Source organism: Leptinotarsa decemlineata, unplaced genomic scaffold (genome assembly GCF_025532065.1).
Source record: "Leptinotarsa decemlineata unplaced genomic scaffold, Ldec_3_MD MMD2_tig00003736_RagTag_RagTag, whole genome shotgun sequence".
Taxonomy (NCBI): Eukaryota; Metazoa; Arthropoda; class Insecta; order Coleoptera; family Chrysomelidae; genus Leptinotarsa; species Leptinotarsa decemlineata.
The window spans coordinates 7,903,835-7,916,334 of NW_027412593.1; the positions used below are offsets into that span (position 1 = coordinate 7,903,835).

General features: G+C 34.6%; 1 long non-coding RNA gene across 1 annotated transcript; it reads left to right on the top strand.

The window, feature by feature from the left end:
• Positions 1–5,759: 5,759 nt before the first annotated feature.
• LOC141483619 (uncharacterized) lies at positions 5,760–9,938 on the top strand. The gene is made up of 2 exons (XR_012466192.1): positions 5,760–5,987; positions 9,640–9,938. It is a non-coding gene; the product is annotated as an uncharacterized lncRNA (long non-coding RNA).
• Positions 9,939–12,500: the final 2,562 nt, after the last annotated feature.

The following is a 12,500-nucleotide window of genomic DNA, read 5'->3' on the forward strand; positions in this document are numbered from 1 at the left end:
ATATATATATATATATATATATACGTTTTCCTTACAAGATGAGATCTTATTAAAATTAAGACAACCCGAGATCTACCTGAAAGAGTGTAAATTCTGAAGTATATTTATAATTAGTAGCATTATAATGACTCATCAAACCTCTATCCCTTGAGAGGGGAAAAGATTTGAATTTTGGGTTTTTGTTAAAAAAGTTTCGAAACGAGATCCATAGAAAGAGTTATCCACGTGTTGTATTAGTTTTGTATGTTCTGTAAACTCACACCAACGTGAGATCCGTCGGTAGTGCGCAGCCATTGTTGAATTTGGCACTAAAATGCGAACCCTTAGCAGATGCTTGATAAAAGACCACGTGCTAGACATTAGTTCGCATCGGAAAAGGTCAATTTTAGTTGCCCTTAAACCACACAATTGATTTTAAAGTTATTGTGACAAATGCAAAATGTCGCGGTAAAAGTTATAGTGAAGTTGGTGGAATTACAAGTGGAAACAAATAAGGAAATTGATAGTTTCTATAATTTTGTTATTCCTTTTCACCAAGGACATTATTACTCCGTTACAGTCTAGAGAATTATTTACCATTTCATCATCGACTAAAAGACTTAACCTTTCTACTCTACTTTTACAAGAGAACGCGAGCAATAATATGAAATGTGTCTAAATAAGGATTTCTAACATTCAAGAAAAAAGTTTAATTATGACTGCAGTAATATAATCACATTTTCCTGTTGACGATGTGCTACTCATTATCAACCATGCTAGGTGGCATGGTGCAAAAAATTATTTCTTTTTTTAACACGCTTTTATTTGATTCACCTGTAACTAACAAATAATGTGATAAAATCTTGGAAGTTAATTTTCACCTACTTCAAATCGTCTGAAGAATATAAAATTTGGCACACATATCAAGAACCAATGACAATACAAGAATTTCGTGATGAGAATGTAATTATGATATTATTAATAATTTTAATAATAATAATGATGTCCTCGACCATCAAAGTAAGACGATGTTCGTCATAGAGTTTTCGTCTCCTGGCGAATCGAACATCGCATCGTCCGAAAAGAGGAGGAAAAACGGACAAAATATCGAGACTTGCTCTTTGAACTCCGCAGGCTCTACCCAAACCATTCTGTAAAAATGGTGGTTCTGATCATAGGGGTTCTTGGTGGAATGATGGACACGCTGCTCTCCAATCTATAAATCATACTGGTTTGCGTGATACGGCAGAAATCTTAGCCGGAAGAATGCAGAAGGCCGTCATCCTTGGTTCACTACGGCTACTCAGGGCACATGATACTCGGGCCCAGTAATCACTCACCCACGGACGTGGGGGAGTGGTTATCAGAGTAATGATCCAGTGCGGCCTCCGAAGTATCGGGGCTCCGGAGCTAGGGCCTGACTGGGACATCCTTTTATGGAAAAAAAATAATAATGATGTGAATTTATTAATTATAAATTCCACCTGCTTCCAATCTTCCGAATAATCTAAAATTCCGCTTACACATCAAGGACCGACGACAGTACAAAAATTTATTATTATTAATGTAATAATAATTATAATGTTGAGAATTTTGAAATTTGATTTTTAGCCATATCTCATCCTCCGAATAATCTAAAATTTGGCACACATTTCAAAGACCAATGAAAATATAAGAATTTCCAGATATTTGAAGTTGAATAAGTGTATGCGTATGTTATAGGGATACTCATTAGTTGCTATGTAAGTTTTTTCTATATCGGGAAATTTTTGTAAACAAAATCCCTCAAAAATGCCAACAATTTTCTATATACTTGAAGTCATACTCATTGCAAGGTACGAAATCTGTTGGTTATAATGTTATAAATAGTAACCCACACATTCCTTTAAAAAATCAGGAGATTTTGATACGCACGCACTTATTCAACTTAAAATATCTTGAAAAGCGTTGATATTTGTGAAACAAAACTCATCCCTTTTTTGTGTAGGAAATATTTGGGATTAAGAAAAAGAAGACGAAATCGATATTAATCCAGTGTTGTGAAATTGGGGAGGGGCGATTAGGGGCACCCACCTGCCGTACGCTCCTGTTTGAAGTTACGAACACATGATTTGCATTGAAATTTGGAACTGAATGCTATCATGTGACATACCAAATTTCATTAAGAGAAGTTGAGCCGTTATGGGAGTCAATCTGAAAAAATATATTTTTTGTCGCTTTCAACACCCGTAACTCGGTTATTATTCATCTTAGGGTATATGTTTATTGGAACTTTTATCCCTAAAAATCCCTACCATCAAAGTTTGTCCCCTTTATTGTGGGACAACCCTGTATATGGGCATACAAATTTTACCAACGAATAATTACATTCTGATACACTGAACAAAAATTCTGTCAATTGCACAAAAAATCATTATCGATAATTCAATAAACAATCCACAGGAACATAGACAGAATTTCTCATAAGAGGTGACCGACATTCAACAACTTTTTTTGGCCAACCTGTAGACACGAACGAAATAAATTTTTTGAAGGTGATTGACAATGTTTCATGATGAATTTCACTAGTTCGGACTTCCATTGTCTACTATATGAAATTATTTGAAAATCCCTGAAACAACTAAAAAAGGAGAATTTAAAATGAATAGCTGAAAATAACAATTATATTAACCAAAAAAACCTGATCCTCCGAGAGATGACTATTTATAGGTCGTTCGAGTACTTTCTCTTATCCACGCTTTCCATTTTCTGCTTCACTGGTTTCCGTGGGAGATGACCGTTTTGGCGGGAGTTGGCCATTTTTCGCTTGATGATGGGTTTCCATATGTTGCGTATTTCTACGCTGGCTTGGCTGAATACGTTGTTGGAAAACATGTATGCGGCTTCCTTGAATTTTTCCTTAACCAATGTTCCTCTCTGTGCAAGATCTCAGCTTGGGACCACTCGATGTTGTGTTGATGGGTCCAAACATGGTCTGCTATTCCTGATTTGCTATTCCGTTGAAGATCATTTTTGATGATGTCTAGTTCCTTCTCGAGACCTTCCTTCGTATTACAAAGCCCAAAAGCACGAAGGAAGGTCTCGAGAAGGAACTAGACATTATAAAAAATGATCTTCAACGGGATGGCTACTCCAAAGCGATGGTAGAAAAGACTTTGGCTAGAAGACAGCAGGAGCCTCGCAACGAAGAGAAGCCGTCACAACCAGTGCTTGCACTTCCCTACATCAGAGGATTATCGGAGAGGATAAGAAGAATTGGTTCCAAGTACAACATCAGAACCTGCTTCAGATCCGGTAACGCTATCCGTAGCAGCCTCACGAAAACCAGGCCACCAAACGCGACTGCGATTCCAAGAATTGCATTTATCGGATACCTGTGTGAGTGTGGAAAATCCTATATTGGTGAAACTAAGAGGCCATTGAATGTTCGCATTGCCGAGCACAACAAACACACACAGCGAGGGGAAACCAGCAAATCAGGAATAGCAGACCATGTTTGGATCCATCAACACAACATCGAGTGGTCCCAAGCTGAGATCTTGCACAGAGAGGAACATTGGTTTAGGAGAAAATTCAAGGAAGCCGTATACATGTTGTCCAACAACGTATTCAGCAAGCCAGCGTAGAAATACGCAACATATGGTAACCCATCATCAAGCGAAAAATGGCCATCTCCCGCCAAAACGGTCATCTCCCACGGAACCAGTGAAGCGGAAAATGGAAAGTGGGGATAAGTGAAAGTACTCGAACGACCTATAAATAGTCATCTCTCGGAGGAATCAGTCCAGTCATCACCGAAGACGATTGTAGATACTAACAATCGAAACGTCGTGAACTAACGTGACTTGGAATCTCTCCACTTTTTATTTTTATTTCTTTTTTCATTTCTTTATTTTCATTTTATTCATTCAATTGTTCTATTTTTACTTATATTTTATTTCACTATTATTTCATTTCAGGTTTATTTTGGTTAATATAATTGTTATTTTCAGTTATTCATTTTCAATTCTCCTTTTTTAGTTGTTTCAGGGATTTCAAATCATTTTTATATAGTAGACAATGGAAGTCCGAACTAGAAATTCAACGAAATAATTCTTCTAAAAAGTTCGATCAGATTTGTCTGAAGAAAATAAAATCTAAAAATCAACAGAAAATACGCATGTGTAGAGAAATTTCTTGATTTATATTAGACATTTAATGCTTTTTGTGGCTCGCCCTGTCCAGTTACAAAAAACTTCTACGAACTAAAATTGTTTTTCTTGATCACTGAAATAATACCTATATCTAAAAATTTAGAAAATCTGACGACTGCAGAATTGCATGTATCAAGAGACATGTCCTTTTCAGCATTCTCGTTCGACAACGTAGAATGACATATTTCACCATTTAGCAAAAGCACAATTGCGAAACAAATTATAATGAACACAAAAGATTAGGATGTAATGTTAACATATGTCTTGAGGAATGCAAGGTGATACGAGATCCACAATAACGCAAAATTACCGGATCTCAGGTTTACCGTAAAATGCATATTGAGCTGATACCGGTGTATGTTACTGCCACACCCTCTGTAGGCAACATCGAGGAACTTCTGAAGTATAAAATTGCATAAAATGGGGTCCAATGTGAGATCCCAACAAAAATTCAATCGTGCCTTTCCCACCCTTCCTACACCTGATGAACTCTATATACAAGGGATACAAGACGAGATCCGAAATCGGATCTCGCCTTGAAAAATGGATCTCTACTTGTATGTTTTATATCTTAAAAGGATCTCGATTTGTTCGGAAATATATATATATATATATATATATATATATATATATATATATATATATATATATATAATATATATATATATATATATATATATATATATACATATATATATAACATATATATAATTGATAGTGTAACGACCGTATGTATGTATAGAATAGTAGTTTTTCGGGGATTCGGTCTGATTAGAATAAATATTTACTCTTTTAGCTGCCCGAGCTTTCGCTAATGTTTATAAGCTTTATCGAGGGCTGTAATATAAAAAGGACATGATAAATATATATATATATATAAAAACATAATAACGGATAAAACAGAATACCTGTGCTATTTGAGAATATTCAATTTGAAAATTTCAATTTGAAAGAAGTCTTCAACAATTTCGGTCAAATCTGATGTTGCTTGTAATAATAGTCTCGAAACCAAACTTGAGATTTAAATTTTTATACATATTGAAACATACTTTCTGTGTTTCAATATTCAAATGCATCCGAATCTTATTCACTGGTATCTCTTTTTCGCATCGTTCATCATTGCTATTGGATCACTACACAAGTAAACGTATGTGTTGTTATCACACTCCTTATTACTATTAGTACTTGTCCAAGAACGCCACACTTTAAAACATATACAAAAAATTTTAGGTAATTATAACTGCACCAATATCGAATTTCAACACTCAAATCGCGATCAGTTCCTGAACTGAACATTGATAACAGGCCGGATATAACATCATCGCATTCTATTCGTCACCGTAACATAACCGTAACGTAACGTAAATTCTTTTTTATGACTCTTCAGTTAATCATAAAATTCGGTTAGTAAAAATCATCCAATACGAACCTCCAATTCTTCAGTCCACGTGGACTAGTTGACAGCGGCATCATTTCTTTGTATTGGTATTTTTGGTCTTTGAGCTCGCCGATAACGATAGACCTGGCTTGTTGCTTTCAGCAACTCATTTCATTAATATGGATATGTTTTTCAGGAATCCTTACCCCTAGCCATGATCCCATACTGGAGAATAAAATTTGGCCCAAAGTAACACCAAATGAACTGAATTATTTGGATATCGATCTTAATTTGAGTGTGAGAAAAGATCCAAGATCATACAAAGCCTGGAAGCAACGCCTGGAAAAATATTTGGAACATCCAACAACAACTTATTGAAAAGTTATTGTATAGTGAAACCCCTCTGCCGTATAGTGAACTGTGTGAAAAATTTTACAGTATGTTTATCATGAATTTTCATGAAGTATCGTACAATTCCAATAAAAATACGTCTGTAACGAACTTTTTCATGAGCACCAGTTCTATTTTGTAACTTGAATAGATAAGAATTGTTGTAATTGATCAGTTCGAAGGTATCGCGCATATAAACAAAAAAACATTGGTGAATAAATTATTTATTCTTGAAGTAAACGTGAACAAAATACATTTCAAGCTCTAGGTTCAACTGTTTTTCAATGCATATCTACATCCAGCATTCTACAAAAAATGTTTTAAAAAACTTTTCACCGTCTAGATCTAAAGTCACTCCGTATACGGATGAACCTTGTTAGATTTGGTTTTGAATTTTTTCGATTGTATGAAAACGTTCAGCAGAAGATTTGTCAATTGAGGGGCGACTTTAATGATTGGAAATATTATAGAAATAAATATTCCGCAACATAGAGCTAAAGGGGGACACGAGAACTCGCTTAAACTGAAATGAATTTCTTATTTTTTAACTGACGGAATGCAGGTTGGTTTTCTCGAATCCCAGTGTTTTCTCAAACGATCCATGTTCCCATTTTCAACTAGTTTGAACATACTGCAAAAACATGAAATTGGAATTACAGTCCAAATTAGAGATAATGATTATGATATATTCATGATATGAGTGAGTGAGGTTTCATTGTGTGAGTGGAAAAGTTTGCGAAACGAGCGTAGCGAGTTGAGCAGTTTCACGAACAAAATAAAACTTACTTTTAATACAAATATCATACAAAGTTTGTTGTACAACTGTCCTGTTTTCATAAAAAAATAGAGATAAATTTGTTATTTTTATAAAACACATTTTGACATCTCTTCTCAGTTTTTGCCAATTTATATATATATATATATATATATATATATATATATAATATATATATATATATATATTTATATATTTATATATTATATATATACCGGGTGTCAACGAATCTATTAGACAAGTCATAATTTCTAGACTATTAGGAGAATTGAAATGAGATTTGGTATAGTTGAATGGTATGTGGAGAGGAATGTTTTCACATATTTTTCACTTTCCGGTCACTTCCGGTTTCAGCGGAAATGGCTCCGGTTCTGAATTTTAAATGGAACACCCTGTATATTGTAACATTTTTGGATTTCTGAGACAATTCTGGATCAGAAACTGACATTTCCGGAAGTTTTTCAGCCTACTTGATTTTTTCAGAGTCACTTTTAAAATTGCATCTAGGTGGCCATGATCGGACGTAAACTAATCTATGGACCTCAGGTGATATCAGAAATTGCAATAGCGGAGTTTTAGTGACTAGTGTGTTGAATATGAATGAGACAAGTTTACAAAATAACATTTTCGTGTCTAACTATTATTTTTCAAATGGCGACCATTTTTTGACAAGCAATTTCGAAAAAAGGATTTTTTGACGAATCTAACGTTACTAATTATTTGCGATTGGATCAACAAATTTAACAAATTTAACTAATAATTTCAGCGATGCACTTAGATTTTTTGCAATATCCTAAGTTCTTGAAAATTCCACTATAGTAAATTTTCAAAGTGCATCCCTTCTTGTTCAAGACACATTTCAGCTCGTTCAATTGTTTCTCTCAACACGTTTTGTAACATTTGAGGCGATATACTTCTAAATGCCTGTTGAATCCTTTCTTCTAAGATTTCGAGAGTGGCTGGGGCTGTTGCATAGTAGACCCTTTCTTTTACATATCCCCAAATGAAGAAATCTAACACAGTCAGATCTGGTGAGCGGGCAGGCCACCGTACTGGACCGTTGGTTGCAATAACTCTATTATTAAAATGCTCTATTAAAAAATCAAGTACGTCTTGCTATTATGGGGTGGTGCTCCATCTTGCTGGAAGTAAATTTGCCGTAAAACTTCTAAAGGCATAGGTATCATTAAGATGATCCTCGATTTCATTTTGAAGAAAACCCAAGTATCTAACCCCTGTTAATGACCTTGAACACTATTGGACCAATTATTCTGTTTCCAACGATACCAGCCAGACATTGACGCCAAACCTTTCTTGAAAATTGCCCTCTCATTGCATGTCTGTATGTAGCCTGGTTGTTGGTTCATTTTATCGGACATAGTTTCACAGAATTCTAGTTTTCGGTCGGGGTCATCATCTGAAAGTTGGTGCACCATTTTTAATTTGTATGGATGAAAATTTGTTTTTAGCCAACACCCTATGTACTGTCCTTTGACTGACTTCACAGATAGACGCAACTTGGGCTGTGGAAGAAGTAGGTTCACTACCATTTCTCCAAGTATGTCAATTTTTTTGTCATCACTAATTGTTGGTCGACCAGATCGTTTGGCATCTTGAACACTACCTGATGCTTCAAACTTCCGAAGAAGCTCCCTCAAATAAAACCCTCGATATAGGGCGATTCATTAAACAGTCGTTCCGCTACATGGAAATTGTTTCTACATTCACGAATTATTAAGATAGCTGCTACTTTGTCGGCTACAGTACGTACCATTTTGCCTATGTAAACACTTAAACGTCTCGTTAAACAATAGCTTAGGTGAATTTTCACGGTATAAACACTTTTGACAAGTAGATAATTCAAAACACGTCAACCTTTTTGACAATGAACCAGAGGCGTACTTTAAAATCTTTATAAATTAAATGCGAAACAATAATTTTCGTATTTCTTCAATTTATCAATCAAAATCAGCCGAAACCCAAACAAAATTGATATGACTGAATAGGTATTTTCAATACCTTTCAAACGAGCTGTCACTTGCCATAGGGTCCCATTTAAAATGGGACCCTATGGCAATGTATGTATAGAATAGTAGTTTTTCGGGGATTCGGTCTGATTAGAATAAATATTTACTCTTTTTAGCTGCCCGAGCTTTCGCTAATGTTTATTAGCTTTATCGAGGGCTGTAATATAAAAAGGACATGATAAATATATATATATATATATAAAACATTATAAAGGATAAAACAGAATACCTGTGCTATTTGAGAATATCATTTTTGAAAATTTCAATTTTGAAAGAAGTCTTCAACAATTTCGGTCAAATCTGATGTTGCTTGTAATAATAGTCTCGAAACCAAACTTGAGATTTAAATTTTTATACATATTGAAACATACTTTCTGTGTTTCAATATTCAAATGCATCCGAATCTTATTCACTGGTATCTCTTTTTCGCATCGTTCATCATTGCTATTGGGATCACTACACAAGTAAACGTATGTGTTGTTATCACACTCCTTATTACTATTAGTACTTGTCCAAGAACGCCACACTTTAAACATATACAAAAAATTTTAGGTAATTATAACTGCACCAATATCGAATTTCAACACTCAAATCGCGATCAGTTCCTGAACTGAACATTGATAACAGGCCGGATATAACATCATCGCATTCTATTCGTCACCGTAACATAACCGTAACGTAACGTAAATTCAATTTTATGACTCTTCAGTTAATCATAAAATTCGGTTAGTAAAAATCATCCAATACGAACCTCCAATTCTTCAGTCCACGTGGACTAGTTGACAGCGGCATCATTTCTTTGTATTGGTATTTTTGGTCTTTGAGCTCGCCGATAACCGATAGACCTGGCTTGTTGCTATCAGCAACTCATTTCATTAATATGGATATGTTTTTCAGGAATCCTACCCCTAGCATGATCCCATACTGGAGAATAAAATTTGGCCAAAGTAACACCAAATGAACTGAATTATTTGGATATCGATCTTAATTTGAGTGTGAGAAAAGATCCAAGATCATACAAAGCCTGGAAGCAACGCCTGGAAAAATATTTGGAACATCCAACAACAACTTATTGAAAAAGTTATTGTATAGTGAAACCCCTCTGCCGTATAGTGAACTGTGTGAAAAATTTTACAGTATGTTTATCATGAATTTTCATGAAGTATCGTACAATTCCAATAAAAATACGTCTGTAACGAACTTTTTCATGAGCACCAGTTCTATTTTGTACTTGAATAGATAAGAATTGTTGTAATTGATCAGTTCGAAGGTATCGCGCATATAAACAAAAAAACATTGGTGAATAAATTATTTATTCTTGAAGTAAACGTGAACAAAATACATTTCAAGCTCTAGGTTCAACTGTTTTTCAATGCATATCTACATCCAGCATTCTACAAAAAATGTTTAAAAAACTTTTCACCGTCTAGATCTAAAGTCACTCCGTATACGGATGACCTTGTTAGATTTGGTTTTGATTTTTTCGATTGTATGAAAACGTTCAGCAGAAGATTTGTCAATTGAGGGGCGACTTTAATGATTGGAAATATTATAGAAATAAATATTCCGCAACATAGAGCTAAAGGGGGACACGAGAACTCGCTTAAACTGACATGAATTTCTTATTTTTTAACTGACGGAATGCAGGTTGGTTTTCTCGAATCCCAGTGTTTTCTCAAACGATCCTGTTCCATTTTCAACTAGTTTGAACATACTGCAAAAACATGAAATTGGAATTACAGTCCAAATTAGAGATAATGATTATGATATATTCATGATATGAGTGAGTGAGGTTTCATTGTGTGAGTGGAAAAGTTTGCGAAACGAGCGTAGCGAGAGTTGAGCAGTTTCACGAACAAAATAAAACTTACTTTTAATACAAATATCATACAAAGTTTGTTGTACAAACTGTCCTGTTTTCATAAAAAATAGATAAATTTGTTATTTTTATAAAAACACATTTTGACATCTCTTCTCAGTTTTTGCCAAATATATATATATATATATATATATATATATATATATATATATATATATATATATATATATATATATATATATATTATATATATATATATATATACGGGTGTCAACGAATCTATTAGACAAGTCATAATTTCTAGACTATTAGGAGAATTGAAATGAGATTTGGTATAGTTGAATGGTATGTGGAGAGGAATGTTTTCACATATTTTTCACTTTCCGGTCACTTCCGGTTTCAGCGGAAATGGCTCCGGTTCTGAATTTTTAAATGGAACACCCTGTATATTGTAACATTTTTGGATTTCTGAGACAATTCTGGATCAGAAACTGACATTTCCGGAAGTTTTTCAGCCTACTTGATTTTTTCAGAGTCACTTTTAAAATTGCATCTAGGTGGCCATGATCGGACGTAAACTAATCTATGGACCTCAGGTGATATCAGAAAATTGCAATAGCGGAGTTTTAGTGACTAGTGTGTTGAATATGAATGAGACAAGTTTACAAAATAACATTTTCGTGTCTAACTATTATTTTTCAAATGGCGACCATTTTTTGACAAGCAATTTCCGAAAAAAGGATTTTTTGACGAATCTAACGTTACTAATTTATTTGCGATTGGATCAACAAATTTAACAAATTTAACTAATAATTTCAGCGATGCACTTAGATTTTTTGCAATATCCTAAGTTCTTGAAAAATTCCACTATAGTAAATTTTCAAAGTGCATCCCTTCTTGTTCAAGACACATTTCAGCTCGTTCAATGTTTCTCTCAACACGTTTTGTAACATTTGAGGCGATATACTTCTAAATGCCTGTTGAATCCTTTCTTCTAAGATTTCGAGAGTGGCTGGGGCTGTTGCATAGTAGACCCTTTCTTTTACATATCCCAAATGAAGAAATCTAACACAGTCAGATCTGGTGAGCGGGCAGGCCACCGTACTGGACCGTTGGTTGCAATAACTCTATTATTAAAATGCTCTATTAAAAAATCAAGTACGTCTCTGCTATTATGGGGTGGTGCTCCATCTTGCTGGAAGTAAATTTGCCGTAAAAACTTCTAAAGGCATAGGTATCATTAAGATGATCCTCGATTTCATTTTGAAGAAAACCCAAGTATCTAACCCCTGTTAACTGACCTTGAAACACTATTGGACCAATTATTCTGTTTCCAACGATACCAGCCCAGACATTGACGCCAAACCTTTCTTGAAAATTGCCCTCTCTCATTGCATGTTGATTTTGTTGGGCCCAGTACCGACAATTCTGCTTATTAAACATGCCATTATTTGTAAACCGTGATTCGTCGGAAAATAGAATGAAGTTGATAAAATTTGGGTTAACTCTATGATTTTGAAGCAACCAATCACAAAATACTACTCTTCTATTGCCGTCGTCAGCATACAAATGTTGATGTAACTGATATTCAAATGCTCGATATCCGTGCTTTTTCAGTATTTTTCTTGCTGATTCGTGACTTATCTGCATTTCTCTACTAATTTCTCTTAAAGAAACCGTTTTGTCAACTTCTACCATAGCAAGAACGTTAATCTCAGTCTCCTCATTTATGACAAACCTCTGTTCTGCGTCTCGATTTCCCTCTTGCCTAAAACGACTCTCAACATAGGGAAAATATGATGAGATGGGTGTTGCCGATTGGGATATCTCTGAGCATACAAATCAGCAGCTTTCCTTGAATTTCTGTGGCATTCTCCAAACAATAACAACATATCCACTTTTTCACTTTGAGTATACATTATTTCGACGAAAAATTAAA